Source organism: Diabrotica virgifera, chromosome 3 (genome assembly GCF_917563875.1).
Source record: "Diabrotica virgifera virgifera chromosome 3, PGI_DIABVI_V3a".
NCBI classification, from domain to species: domain Eukaryota; kingdom Metazoa; phylum Arthropoda; class Insecta; order Coleoptera; family Chrysomelidae; genus Diabrotica; species Diabrotica virgifera.
Window position 1 is genome coordinate 56,429,475 of NC_065445.1, and position 16,592 is coordinate 56,446,066.

At 32.0% G+C, this 16,592-nt stretch overlaps 1 protein-coding gene across 1 annotated transcript in view; it reads right to left on the reverse strand.

Annotated features, from left to right (window-relative positions):
• The window catches only part of LOC114324504 (ammonium transporter Rh type B), a 289,838-nt gene that overhangs the window by 258,549 nt on the left and 14,697 nt on the right, over positions 1-16,592 (reverse strand). The gene's annotated exons all lie outside the window — the stretch shown is intronic.

A 16,592-nucleotide genomic window follows, 5' to 3' on the forward strand; every position in this document is an offset into this window, starting at 1 on the left:
AGGAATTTCTTGGTTATTCAAGCATTGCTGGGGAAAAGTTGTCTTAGCCGCTTAATTAGAATTTTAGGTCCATATTTGATGAGTTCCGGAGCTATATTTCCTGGGCCAGGTGATTTGCCATTCTTCAACTGTTTGCATATGCCTTGTATACCGTTGGATTGTATCTGTTTGAAGGGCTCTCTTGTCTCTGTTAGTAAATCTTCAAAGTATCCTTCCCAAGTTTGTGGTGATATGGACTGAATAATGTCTTTCTTTCTGTTGTTTCTTAAAGTTTTTAATAGTTTTCAATTTTCTGAACTTTGGCTTCCACCTATGTATGTATTTAGCATGGTACACTTTTTTGTCCAGGATTCGTTTGTCTTTTGACATATTTTTCTTCTGACCCTCGCTTGCATTCTTTAATAATGTATTCTGTCTTCCACGTTTTTTGCGTTCAGACATTTTTGATACAATTCTCTTTTCTTTGTTATTTCCTGCGAAATATCTTGATCTATGAAGGGTATATGATATTGTAAACTTTGTAAAAAGTCAAAGACTGTCATGGCTATTACATCTCCCGAGACAAGACAATACGAAAACAATAACGAAAATATTACAACGATAAATATTACGGGTATGTCAATAAGAAGACGAAAAGAGGAAAGGATAGCACGAGATTGTTGGTTGACGTAGAAGGTGACCTGAAAACTATGAATGTAAGACAATGGATAAATTATTGATGGAAGGGTATAAGTGAGGTTTAAATGGAAGGATATAGCCAGCCTGGCAAATACTAAACCAGGATTATGATGACCAAAGGAGAAGTATAACTAAACAAATACATACATCACTTATTTTCATCCGTTTATTACCAACCACTATTTTTTGTTAGCCACATTACGATATCACATTTTTATAAAATGTTTACTATATTAACTGCACTCATCCTTAACACACTCACATATACAACTAAGTATACATAATAAAATTAAAAGCACTAGGCACAAAATATTATTCATTTTCTTTCAACGGCATTCTTCGTATTCGGGTCACATATATGCGATAAAAAATTGTGTAAACGGGTTTAGAACGAGACAACTTATTGAAATTCCCTGTGGATCTTTATTTACTGCCCCAATTTTACTTCAATTTATTTGCGGTGTACCAGAACGCCGACGCGACGTTATGATATGTAGAGTCTTTCCGAGCTTAACGATATTTATGATGCTTCTTACTCTACATTATATAAAATGTATATAAAATGTATATACACTCATCGGCACGAAAAACGGACACCCCAAAAAAATCGGTCATTTTTGATGTCTGGTATCTCCTAAACCTGTTGTTTGATTTAAATAATTTTTTCAACATATTATAGCCTTATTCCTTAACAATATCGCTATAATAATATTCTTGCTAGATATGTAAACTTTCATTGTATACCGGGTGTACCAATCAAACTGGGATTTTTTCTCAATTTTCACAACACCCTGTGGAATAGTCTCGTAGGTATTTATATTATATTGAAATTAAAACCGAACCATAGCCCGAGGTTTTCTTAACATTCTGTTTTTTTTATTTATTCGCTTATGTTGGATAATAAAAAAGTTAGGGACTTTAACAACTAGCCATGTTCTTTATCAATACAGGGTGTTTCTAAATAAGTGCGATAAACTTTAAGGGGTAATTCTGCATGAAAAAATAATGACAGTTTGCTTGTTAAACCTATGTCCGCAAATGCTTCGTTTCCGAGATACGGGATGTTGAATTTTTTCTTACAAAACTAACGATTTATTTATTGCTCTAAAACCGGTTGAGATATGCAAATGAAATTTGGTAGGTTTTAAGAGGTAGTTATTGCACATTTTTTGACATACAATTAAAAATTTTATATTTACCATTGGCGTGCATACGGGTCATATTACCCGCATGCACGCCAGTGGTGAATATAAAATTTTTAATTGTATGTCAAAAAATGCACCATAACTACCTCTTAAAACCTACCAAATTTCATTTGCATATTTCAACCGGTTTTAGAGCAATAAATAAATCGTTAGTTTTTAAGAAAACATTCAACATCCCGTATCTCGGAAACGAAGCATTTGCGGACATAGGTGTATCAAGTAAATGGTCATTATTTTTTCATGCAGAATTACCCCTTAAAGTTTATCGCACTTATTCAGAAACATCCTGTATTGATAAAGAACATGGCTAGTTGTTAAAGTCCCTAACTTTTTTATTATCCAACATAAGCAAATAAATAAAAATAGAGAATGTTAATAAAGCCTGGTGCTATAGTTGAGTTTTAATTTCAATATTTTATAAATTCCAGAATATTCCACAGGGCGTTCGGAAAATTGAGAAAAAACCCAGTTTGATTGGTACATCCGGTATACAATGAAAATTTACCTGTCTAGCAACAATATTATTACAGCGATATTGCTAAAGAATAAGGCTATAAAATACTAAAAAAATTACTTAAATCGGACAACGGGTTTAGGAGATACGAGACATCAAAAATTACCCATTTTTTGGGGCACCCGTCTTTCGTGCCGGTGAGTGTATTTACATAGAAAATAAAAAAAGAATGTGTGTGTACTTTGTACGCACGTAAGAAGTTATACTTCTATTATATGATTATATGATTATATGATTATAAACGAAATTAATATACTTTTTATTTATATTTTATTTAAATATTAAATTAATTTATACTTAATACTTCTCAAACATTTTTATTAAAACAGTGCCAAAAATTAAAATAATAAAAAAATAAAACACACACAAACACATTAAAAATGCCACAAATGATTTCTGAACATTAATTGTCGGAAAATTTTTTAACTAAATACGTATTTTCTGAAAATAAAATTATATAATAAATATACTTACAATCATAAAATGTATAAAAAAAAATAAAAAAATAAAAGTTTCTATTGGGATTCGAACCAACTTACCACGCGGCTGGTATTTGCGTTGTATTGGGATTCACCCGCATTAAAACTGCACCACAGAGGCAGCTTGTCATTATGTGCGAAGATCGTCTAACTAAACAGATTAACCTTTTGACATTTTTAACTTAAGTAAATCAAATTATTTTGATTTTGAATTGAAATGATTTAGAATTGAAAAAATACAACAAAACATAGGGTAAGAAGACAATATATTAGGTGAATATTGATATAAATTTTGATGGTAATCAAATTATGTAAAAAAAAGTATTACATACTACTTATGTATTTTGGTAGGTTCAAGGTAGGTATCGGAGCCCGTATAACGACTAATACATTTCGCAATCACTTGCGTCGTGCAAAGTGGCTATGTTCAAATATCATAACAAAATTTGATCAACTATTTATAAAACACTTACCAGTGAAAGATTCTTTAGCTTTGAATAAGCGAGATCTGCGGCACTCATACTAGGCACAGTTTGATGAGCTTTCACATTGGCATGAAACATACATCTCTTCTATGTAAATAAGTCCAAAAATATAATATGAAAACTATTTAAAAAGGCAGTATAACCATTAACTAACTTTTTGTTTGTTGTTTCTCTTCCTACAAATTTTAAAACGCAACAAGCATACATTATAACCAAACACAGTCCCACAGCTGTGCCACAGCTGCCATATTGGATAATTTTTGTCATGTCATTTGAACATCCAATCAGAACAAAGTTATAATGCGCATGCGCCCGGTCGCTAGGTTTTCCCATATAAAATTTCACCGTCATTACGCCCGTAAAGAAGTATAACTTCAAAAATCTCATTCATGGAGATATTAAATTAAACCTTAAAATCAGATTAATACGCTGCTAGATATTCTCCGCGTTGCTGTATGGCATGAAGAGATGGACCCTTACAAATACACTAATGAACAAAATTACGGGCATTTTGGGGGTGGGGCAATAAATGTTGTATATCCAGAACCTCCTCAGTGACCTCGATTAACTAAGTAGAATATTTGGCTACGAAAAGCAAAAGAAAGGTTTACAAAGCAAATGTGACACATTTTTTTATAATATTTAGGAATGTCAGTAAATTACATTAAAAAAAATGCATGAAAAGATTTTTTGCAATAAAAATGTTTATATTTATCAAGGATGTATTATTTGGTATAGCCACATATCGTCAGTGATGTGACAATACCTCCTCATGAGATTTGTAAACTTGACTAAAAACTTGTTTGGGCCACCTCCTGTTTTCATATATTTTTGACTTGTTTTGCAGTAAATTCAACTATCTATTTACTACAAAACAAGTCAGAACTTACGTATGAAAACAGAAGGTGACCTTAAAAAATGTTTTTCGTCTCCTGCAAACCTCATGAAAAAACATATAGGAGGTATTGTCACATCTCTGACGATATATTTCAGAGAATGTCTAAAAAATATACTGTGAATGTTCAAAGAAAGTTCGTAGACATTCATGGAATGTTTCAACAAGACATTCAGTCTAAAAAATATACTGTGAATGTCCAAAGAACATTCATGGAATGTTCCAACATTCATGGAATGTTCCAACAAGACATTCAGTCTATAAAATATACTGTGAATATCCAAAGAACATTCGTATAGATTCATGGAATGTTCCAACAAGACATTCAGTCTAAAACATATACTGTGAATGTCCAAAGAACGTTCGTAGACATTCATGGAATGTTCCAACAGAACATTCTAAGAATATTTAAAATACACACAGCACTTTCCTGGGACTTTCCAGGGACATTCGTGTGCATTTGGGGACATTCCAGGAACGTTTTCAATGTCCTGTGAGTACCTTCTAGGAACATTCCTGGAATGTTTTGTGTTATTAGGGCTCTTATTCTGCCGTTCGGTATTCTGTCTCTCAGTGTTTTCCCAGTTATTGAACTCAACGTTCTCATTTCTGATGTTCTTAGTATCCTCTTGGTTTATGCTGTGTCACATCTTGTGTCATCACGTCTAGACGGATGACGTCACTAGTATGACGGGCTTTTCTAATAATGCTCTTTATTTAGCTAATGATTAATTTATGCGTTATTTTATGGACACACTGTATATATTATGTTTGTGTATGTAGAATGCTTTTATATATTCCAAATATGTTTTCCAAAGATACAAATATATTATACATCAAAGGTAAACCTGAATTTATAATTTCATAACCAGCGGTATCGATTGAAACGGCATACTACAAATTCTCGTATAATACCCTTAGGGCATACTCCATTTTCTATTATTGCGTTTATTTATTAAATATTTAGAACTGTAGCACCACTATTCCGATCCAAAATCCGTAAAATGTACGATTTTAATGCCAACATGATCACATATTCCACATACAAAACAGTCCATACATTCCACCATCCAAGTATAATTTAATTACTGGCTTTAAGTGGATGTATTCATAGCTGCGACATAAAAATAAAGCTACTTTTAATTCATTCAAAAGAACTCTAATTTGCGTGACGTGGGTTTGGTTCTATTTTTCCTTTGCGGTTTTTATGAAAGTGCTTCATGATCAAAGCTATGCTGTATTTTTCTTGTCATGCTGTTTATATTTTAGTTAGATATTAGAAGTTTGAGAGTACGTCTACTGATTTTTGGTTAATGGAACAATTTTTGTTTATGAAAAATGTTTATTTAATTATATGAAATACAGTTTTACACTGTGTGCAATCTAAAAAAAGATTAAAGAGTGTCTTTCATCCTTTAAACTTTAAAAGTAACATTAATCACGATAGAACGGGGTCGCTACAGGTCCATATTATTATATTTTCTGGCCACTGTTTTCTTTTATTGATTTTCATAATTTACTAATATATACTCACGGACAAAAATATTGCATATAACATCCAGCTGAATGCTTTATTTGGTCACACCATCTAGTTGGTCTTGATCTTCTCCCCGGAACGTTTCCAGAAACAATTAATCTCTCCAAACTGTCGTCACCTCTGCGAACCACGTGACCAAAGAATTACAGAATTCGTTGCAGACATATTGTGGACAGCCTTTTTTAATATTGAGTTGGTTTAGAACGGAAACGTTTGTCCTATGAACGTCTCCATACACGGACTCCTAAAAGGGTTGTGCGTCGCTCTTTACGGTGTCTTCCCAGCGCTTTCTTAGCTTTACAACTGGTCTCTTTCCCTGAATTCTACCATTCAGTGCTCTTTTTGGTAGTCTATCCTCTTCCATTCTTATCACATGTCCGGCCCATTGCAATCTTTGTAGTCTAATGAAGTCTGACAGGGGTGTTACCTTATAAAGTTGATAAAGCTCGTTGTTGTATCGACTTCTGAAGATTCCGTTTTCCCTCACTACTTTAGTCCCTGCGATATTTTGAAAAATCTGTCTGGAGGTTTTGTATTCGTACACATGCCTGGGCTTTATCCAATGTGGCTTTAATGAGTCTACTTAGCTTGTGTGGTATTGCCAATTCAGCCAATATATAGTAAAGTTTGTTCCTTTTGACTGAGTCGTATGCCTGTTTGAAGTCTACAAACACGTTGTAAACATCAATGTCATGTTCCCATGATTTGCTTAAGATCTGTTTGACTTTATTTATTTATTTATTTATTATTTATACATATGACCTGGCCTCTAGTGACTAATCCAGGTCGTTTTTTCCTGATGGGATTACAGATATTTTTTTTTATATTTTTACATTTTTTACTCAACTATTAAATCTATTTTTACAATTAACAATTTGCCATAATCTATTAATTACGTTTAACAAACAAATTTAAATAAACAATTTAAAATATTTTTGGTACTATCAACTCCCTTCTAAGTTATAAAGACAGTCCCTCTATTTTCAGAAGAGAGTTGGTAGTTTTTTTTTAATTTCATGAATTATGTATTGAATTATTATTTTTATTTATTTATTTTATATTGAATTATTATTATTATAATTGTAAATATCTATTTTTGAATTTATATTTAATTTTATTTGTTTTAATTTTATCTTACTCAACTTCATCAGGGTTGGATTATTGGTTGTCTTCTTCTATTATTATAGATTTCTTGTTGTTTTTTAGATATTATTTGTGTGAGATTGTTTAATATTTCAAAATATTCTTCATTTTGTAATATATCTCTTATTTCAATTCTTTCTAATCTTCTTCTCATTTCTCTATGTTCTTCATTTTCTATAGTATTTTCACAATTTAATGTTCTGGTGTACCTAGTTCTCCACATTCACAATATGCATCATCTTTTAAGTTAAATCTTTCCAAATATGTTGGGTACGGTCCATGTCCTGTTAAAAAGTGTATTAAACCTTGTTTTGGATTAAAATAATTTGGAATGTTTTCTAATATTGGTATAAAATTGTATAAACGTCTAGATTTTATTGAATTTTCCCATTCATTTTGTCTTTTTCTATTTATTATTTCTTTTAATTCTCTTTTATTTCTTATATCTAATCCTATTATTTGTAATATTTTTTCATATTTTTCTTTTTTTAGCCAATAATTACATGCTCTTTTTTGTGTTTCTAAATGCATTGGCATTACTCCAGTTAAAACTGTGAGTGCCTGTGTTGCAGTTGTTCCAAATGCTCCCGTCATTCTTACAAGAAATCCTCTCTGAGCTCTATTTAATTTTTCTGCGTTTTTTTTTATTTATTAATCTATGTGCCCATACACTTGAACCGTACCCTACAATTGATGCAAGTATTGTACTTAGGTATATTCTCATCTGTCGGAACGAAATTCTATATTCCTTCTGTGCTAGACTAGCAATGCTATGCATGATCTTTGTTGCCTTTTCACAGACACAATTCATGTGTTTTCTAAATAATTTTTGTTCGTCTATTATAATACCTAAATATCTTGTTTCCATTTTTCTTTTTATTGTTTTCCCTCTAATTTTTATAATTGGATCTCTTTCTAAATTTCCTTTTATTAAACTATATGTTGTTTTTGAATCTGATATTGTTAATTTTACTTTATTCATCCAATCATTTACTCTTATTAATACTTCATTTGATTTATTTTCTAATTCTCTTCTATTTGACTGTGAATATTTAATCCAGTGTCGATCTTCCCCGTCGGAAGCCCGTCTGATACTCTCCAATAATATTTTCTGCTAGTGGCTGGAGCCGCTGGTTTATAATATACGTGAGGACTTAATATGCTGTACATAGTAGAGAAATTATACGGTAGTTTTTGCAGTAGAGTTTGTCTCCTGCTCCTTTTTTATAGATCGGGCATATAAACCAGGGCGGATCTGTTTTGAGGTGTATGTGAGAGGTGGCATTCGGATTTTTGCAGATAAAGTTAGGTGACAACTTCACTAATTATAATTAACTTATGCTCCTTCTCAAATATACCCGGAACATTAATAAAAAAATTAAAATTTTAAAAATTTCGAAAAACATTAAATTTTTTCTACTTTATTTGCTTATAACTTTAAAACGATTCATTTTAGAACAAAGCTGTATATCATTAAAATTTTATTTTGTATGACATACGACTGGTTAAAAATGTCTTAAATTATTACCCTTTCTGCAAAATAGCAATAAATACAAAATAAGAGTCAAAATCAGCCTGATTTTGTTCAACGTTTTGTTCAACGTTTTTCAACCACTTTGGTTGTACTTAGAACCTTCGTAATTCGCTAAAAAAATACTTATAACATACTTAGATAAACAGTCCACCAAATTTCATTAAAATCGACCTAATAGATTTTGCATGATAATTTTAGAATCTAAATTTTTTTAAAAAAGTTCAAAAATTTTTAAAACTTTCTGAACAAAAATCAGACTATTTAAAAATTTGCTAATTTTTTTACATTGCATATAATTGCAATTTTTACATTGCAATAATTTTACATAAACAAGCGCCCTACCTATCTAATACACCTTACAGAATTAACATCGGATTATTTAAGCGACCTCAGCAATGTTTTAAAATTATAAACAATTTTTTGGATTATAAACAAATTAGTGCTGTCACCAGGAAGGGGGTATGAAGGCCTCCTTTATTCAGATGGTCTTACCCAAGTTTTTTATGTATTTTCACGCGTAGAACACAAATTTTTTGGGTAACAGTTGATCCGGATGTCGCTAAGAGTGTTATAAACAAAGATCTTGAGGAATCACATAACAGCAATTTTTCGCAAAATAAAACATTTTTTTTGTATTTGTTGGGCAATTCTAAGCAAAAAATGTTTTTACAAGTTTTTTCTTAGGATGCATAGTTTTCGAGATAAACGCGGTGGAACTTTCAAAACTTCGAAAAATTGCAATTTTTGACCCCGAATAAGCGAGCCCTAATTTTTCTGTTAAACATACCCCACAAATACTCAATAGGGTTAAGCTCGGGTGAGCAAGCAGGCCACTCCAAACAAGGGATACCTTCTGCTTCAATGATGTCTCTAGTCACTCTAATGGTATGTGGAGGTCCATTAGCATGCATGAAAATTAAATTTTCTCCTGTTGCATCTCTCCAGAGCCTAACTACAAGTTATCAACATATCTGTGAGCAGTTAACGTTGATTGGATGAAAATTAAAGGAGTTTTTTTACGGATCACAATTCCTCTCCATAACATTACACTTCCCATTTTATATTTGTGAACAGATCTGACAGTTTTTGTTCTTGCTTGTCTTCCTCGACCTCTAAGTACACGATTTCGTGGGTCATCTGATTTTACACAAATACTAACTTTTTCTGAAAATAGCACATTTTGTCAATTCCCAGTGTTCCAGTTTTGGTGGTGAAGACACCAATTTAGGCGATTAATCTTGTGCTGCCTGGATAACTCGGGAACCCATGACTGTTTACTTCTTGGCACGAACTCTTCTTCTTATCGTTTCAACTGAAACAGTTACACCTGTAGCTTCGAAAAGCTGCCTTTGGAACTGCTGGTGAGAAATGATTGGGTGTCTTCCTGCTGATTGGACAATTAAACGATCGTGGCGAGCCGTTATTACTTTTTGGCAACTTTCCCCTCTTTATTTTTGAGCTTTCCTATTTCCAGTTACCTAGCATCGGTTTTAGACAGAACGCTTTGTGTTACACGTAGTTCTGCAGCTATGTCCCTCTCAGAACATTACTTGCTCCACAGGACCAATAGTCTTTTCCTGTTGTAGGTTCTATAACGTTTTTGGACGCAAAAGTTAATTTATTTATTTTCGTTCAATTTGCAACTCAAGCAAATAACCTATTGTAACAAGAAAGAAGAAGATTTTCTGTTGGAGTGAATGCACAGAGAGTGATAAACTCCAAACAGACGTAGGAAAAAGAAGACCTACTTAATGTAGCCAAAGGAACAAAAATGGATGGCTTCTACGTTGAAGAAGCCGAAGTAACTAGAATACTACTTTGCAGTAGTACTAGTATGGAACTATGCAAATGAAAACAGTATACTTGATAGAGAAAGGGGATGAAAAAATTATGAATAGATAAATGTAACTTGAATGGCTAGCTAAATATGCAAGAGAATGGCCACTTGACACTCAAGGAAGGATTCTGCCAATTTGCACGCCTATTTTTGACCAGACAATAAATTAAAGGAAATGATAATGATGGCTAGAAAAGAAGATATTAAGATAATGTTCAGAAGATAGATAGAGTAAATATAATAATATAATGAAAATAGAATACATTTTTGGGCGCCAGAAGAAGGCTAACTAGGTTAACACTCTTCCAGGTATTCTACGCTGCTATAGAGTATATTAAATTTGTAGTACAAGTATATTAAATGTATAAATTTAAAGAATTAAAAAAAATTCACAATAAATGTATATATTTATTAAATATAACTACTAGATATTCACAATCTCTGAGTTAAAACAAGTGACTAGTATGTGACTCTAAAATGACAAGAAATGGTAGATACTAGTGAAAGTCATTTACAGATTTATACAATTAAATAATGTAACCATAATGTGAATGAGGTTAGAAAATTTTACAAATGAGTACCTCTAATATAGGAAGTACAAACTACACCTAGATTAGTATGAACCCACTACCTGAAATTAGAACAATGAAAATACCTAATGTATATAATATATATTATACAACTCTCAATGAGTTGACGGGTAACAAGTCCCTAAATGAACCAACTTAGTACTGGATACAAAGATCCTTTTCTGACTAGTGGTTCTAAATACTAACTGCAAGTAAAACTAGTACCTTCCTGAGGGGATGGGTACTAGGGATTTATTCGAATTTAATATAAAAAGTTTAATAGCGAAAGTTAAATAATATTTACCAAAAAATCTAATAAAAATTGAAAATTATGAAGCAAGTTAAATGATTTTAAATTTAGGTGAATTGAACTAATATTATTTTTAAATTAAATGAGGAAACAAGTCTAAAATTAATACAAACCAAGTGAAAAGAACATGTAGGTGGAGAATATTCGAGCTCGAAACTTCTACCAGGAATTATATAAATTTGGGGAACACTACTAACTGTAAGGTATGGCTGTTATATCTAAAATGTACTTAAATTTGTGGAGAAAGAAAAACATATATGTGTAATTAAATTATGAAAGTATGAAATGTCCTGAATATTACTAGAAAAAAAAAATATGTCTTTAACTGGTATGAACAAATGTCACCAGACACCAAGGATCGTTGTTGGAACATGTGAAAAGGGGTTTGTTTTGGGGGACATTTGTTCATACCAGTTAAAGACATATTTTTTTTTTCTAGTAATATTCAGGACATTTCATACTTTCATAATTTAATTACACATATATGTTTTTCTTTCTCCACAAATTTAAGTACATTTTAGATATAACAGCCATACCTTACAGTTAGTAGTGTTCCCCAAATTTATATAATTCCTGGTAGAAGTTTCGAGCTCGAATATTCTCCACCTACATGTTCTTTTCACTTGGTTTGTATTAATTTTAGACTTGTTTCCTCATTTAATTTAAAAATAATATTAGTTCAATTCACCTAAATTTAAAATCATTTAACTTGCTTCATAATTTTCAATTTTTATTAGATTTTTTGGTAAATATTATTTAACTTTCGCTATTAAACTTTTTATATTAAATTCGAATAAATCCCTAGTACCCATCCCCTCAGGAAGGTACTAGTTTTACTTGCAGTTAGTACTTAGAACCACTAGTCAGAAAAGGATCTTTGTATCCAGTACTAAGTTGGTTCATTTAGGGACTTGTTACCCGTCAACTCATTGAGAGTTGTATAATATATATTATATACATTAGGTATTTTCATTGTTCTAATATCAGGTAGTGTTCAATTAGGGTGTACGTATTACAATCGTACAAGTGTTATTTGGTGAAGGGTTCATACTAATCTAGGTGTAGTTTGTACTTCCTATATTAGAGGTACTCATTTGTAAAATTTTCTAACCTCATTCACATTATGGTTACATTATTTATTTACACTTGTTTTAACTCAGAGATTGTGAATATCTAGTAGTTATATTTAATAAATATATACATTTATTGTGAATTTTTTTTAATTCTTTAAATTTATACATTTAATATACTTGTACTACAAATTTAATATACTCTATAGCAGCGTAGAATACCTGGAAGAGTGTTAACCTAGTTAGCCTTCTTCTGGCGCCCAAAAATTTATTCTATTTTCATTATATTATTATATTTACTCTATCTATCTTCTGAACATTATCTTAATATCTTCTTTTCTAGCCATCATTATCATTTCCTTTAATTTATTGTCTGGTCAAAAATAGGCGTGCAAATTGGCAGAATCCTTCCTTGAGTGTCAAGTGGCCATTCTCTTGCATATTTAGCTAGCCATTCAAGTTACATTTATCTATTCATAATTTTTTCATCCCCTTTCTCTATCAAGTATACTGTTTTCATTTGCATAGTTCCATACTAGTACTACGGCAAAGTAGTATTCTAGTTACTTCGGCTTCTTCAACGTAGAAGCCATCCATTTTTGTTCCTTTGGCTACATTAAGTAGGTCTTCTTTTTCCTACGTCTGTTTGGAGTTTATCACTCTCTGTGTATTCACTCCAACAGAAAATCTTCTTCTTTCTTGTTACACTATACCGTACAGAGCTGTACTATCTGATTGTCTTATCGATTTGTTTATTTTCAATAAGAACCTTTATTCTTCGGAATAATAACAAGTTTTTTAAAAGAAATAAAGATTATTTTGAAATACATGGTGATTCCATATAAGTTTGGGTATGTGTATATATTACTCCTATTTGAGTACAGAAATTAAAATTTTCAGTAGTAAGTGCACAAGAACTCTAAAATTATTGAATTTTTCCCGAGTGACACTTTGACAGTTTTAATTTCACGAGCCGAAGGTGAGTGAAATTATGTCAAAGTGTCACGAGGGAGAAAAATTCTATATTAATTTTAGAGATCGAGTGCAATTTGTTGCGATTATTTCATGAATAAAACTGTGCAAAACCAAAATCTTATTGTAATTTATTTTTTTTATATGTTTATTAGGCAATCTGTTATAACATATAACAATAGGCACATTTTATCTGAGTAATAATGACATGAAGAGAGATTGTGACCAGCGCCACACATCTCTATACGCTGTGAGCTCGTACGTAGAGGGGATATTTACAAATTCGCGAGCGCCAGTAGTGGCAAGTCTGTAAACGTTTACCGGAAATTTGACATAAATGTCAAAGTGATTAATTTAAAATTAAAATTAAAGACATTAATTATAAAAAATATTAGTTGGTCAAAGCTGTGGTATATATTTTTACCTTAAATACACTTACGTTTTAAATGCTGAATTTAAGTTTTTTTAATGTTCTGTAATATGTAATTATAAATTAATCTGCGCCATCTACACGATAATTGTGAAAGTATCCGAAGTAAGAAATTCATATTTTATCAATAGAACGTCAAAATGATTAGCAAAATCTTAAAAAAATCGATTACAATTTAATTACTTTTTGCGTTGTAAATATTAAGCGATAACAATTAAATAATAAATTTAAAAATTACCAGTGAAAGTTGAATTAGTAATCCGCCAGGAGCGACACCAACGAAGCTCAGAGCGTATAGAGATAATATTAAATTACTGTATTACATAAATATATTAACTTAGCTACTGTAACAATGTTAATGTCTGTGCGGTAAATCTAATGGTGTCTGTCTCTTTAACCGTTTTGTTTCCTGACTGTTGTCTAACAAATTAATTGCAAGCACATTCGCGTGGCTTTCAAGACGTACGATGTATTTTGCACTTAACTCCACTATCACTTCACTGACGGTTTTCGTTTCCAGATCATTGTAAATATCCCTGTCAGTAACAAACCACGGAGCATCGATTATTGAACGTAACACCTTGGACTGGAATCTCTCAATTATGGATACATTCGACTTGGATGCTGTTCCCCAGAGCTGCAGACCATATGCCCATACTGATTTGAACATTGTGTTGTAGACTAGCAGTTTATTTCTTGTCGTGAGCTTAGACTTACGCCCTAGAAGCCAATAATGCTTACTAAATTTTATGCCCAGTTGTTTCCGTTTGTTCCATATATGGGTTCTCCAGGTTAATCCCCTGTCCAAGTGCATGCCCAGATATTTTACAGAGGTAACGGAGGGAATTACCTTATTATTTATTGTTACTGTAGGTGATTCACCGTGACATTTTGTAAAAACAATATGGTTTGATTTTTGTTCATTCAATTTAATTCTCCAATTTTGTGCCCAAGTATTTATTTGATTTAATACTCTCTGGAGTTTTGCAGCAGCTTCGAGGGGATTTTTGTGTACTGCTAGGATTGCAGTATCGTCTGCAAAGGTGGTGGTCGTCGTATCACGATTTGTGGGTAAGTCGGCTGTGTAAATCAGATACAGTTGTGGTCCCAGAACGCTTCCTTGCGGTACCCCTGATCTGATGGGATATACGAGTAGTTTTGTATAGGCTGACTCAAACTTCACTCGAAAGTATCTTTCTGATAAATACGAGTTAAGGAGTGTATATAGTTCCTCTGGTAAGTTCTTTTTCAGTTTATACAAGAGTCCTTGATGCCAAACTTTATCAAAAGCCTGGCTAACATCGAGGAATGTTGCTGAACAGTAACTTTTTTCTTCAAATGTTTTATTTATAACGTTGACCACTCTGTGAACTTGTTCAACGGTACCATGCTCTTTCCTAAAGCCAAATTGGTGGTCGGGTATCATATTTCTGTTTGTTAGTATTTGTTGAAGTCTTTTTTCTATTATTTTTTCCATGATCTTAGACATTACTGGCATTAAACTAATTGGTCGATATGAAGTGGGCTCATTTGGAGGTTTTCCTGATTTTTGTATAAGGATAATTTCCGCAATTTTCCATTGGATTGGGAAGTGTTTTAGCCTTAGTACCGCATTACACAATTGAGTTAGCATTTTAATTGCTTTGGTAGGTAGATTTTTAATTACCTCACCTGTGATTAAGTCATAGCCAGGTGCTTTCTTTTTTATTAGATTATTGTTGATTATGTTTTGAACTTCTTTGGGTGAAGCGTGTAGTGTGTTTTCTCCTGTCGGGGTTTGGTTCTGTAGGAAATTGTAGATTTCTTGATCGTTATTTGTTGCAGCAGCTGGTATAGGTTTGAAAACTTCTTCTAGGTATTCGCCGAAAGTTTCTGCCTTTTCATTGTTTGTTCTGGCCCATGTTCCGTTGGATTTTCTAGTTGGTGGGATATGACGATATTGCTGTTTTAATTTTTTTGTAGCCTTCCATAGCGCATAATCGCTGGCATCTGACTGCGTTAAATTTTCTAGGTATTCTTGAACGCTGTTATTTTTAGTTGTTTTAGTAGTTCCTTCAATTGTCGTACTGCTCTATTGAGCTCTATTATGTAAGTACAAAATTAGTACAATTAAACACACAGTTGTTATAAATATTTCACGGTTGACAGTCATCACTTTTATAATTTTTAAAACATTAATTATCATTAATGTCACTGAATGTATTTTTTCGTAGCAACGAAGGGCATCTGACGTAATATACTTGACGACGGGAAATTATCAAAAATTATCAGCTTAATTTAGATTTCTGTAGCTTTCTATTGGTCAGAATCTCCTATGAATGAAATAATCGTTGGAATTTTACCTGAATAAATAGCAGGTAGTGAAATGCAATTTTAGATTTTCTCCCGTCTCTCAAGAAATAATGATATTAGGGCAATATATAATTAGGTGATCAGTATATTCCAGGGAATTTATAGGATTGGTGAAGGTGAGATACACATTAGTTATTTGTAGCTAGCACAAAGTATGCGGAATGTATTATAGACCATCGAAGAACTTCATTACTTTCAAAATAAATTATGGAAATTGAGACTCTAAAAAATAGATCTTCATAGGCAAAAACTTTTTAGAATGGAGTTTATTAGATATGACTTTTTTAGAGATTGTATCAAATACACTTTTAAAATTAAAAAAAGTGGCAACTAATTCTTATTAGTTGTTAGAAACTTTTCAAATATGATTTTACCGAAGAGTGAGGTTATCCTGAGTGGACTGATGACTTCGAAAGCCAGAATACAAGTTTAGAAATAAGTTATATTTTTGCAAGACACTGTTATTGAAAGTGCTCCTTATTTTTCTTAATTGAAATAAGAATGGATTCACGCCATCAAACAGAGAACTTTGGTGTTAATCATTTGATATAATGACAAGTCAACAATTCTGAAGAAGACTAT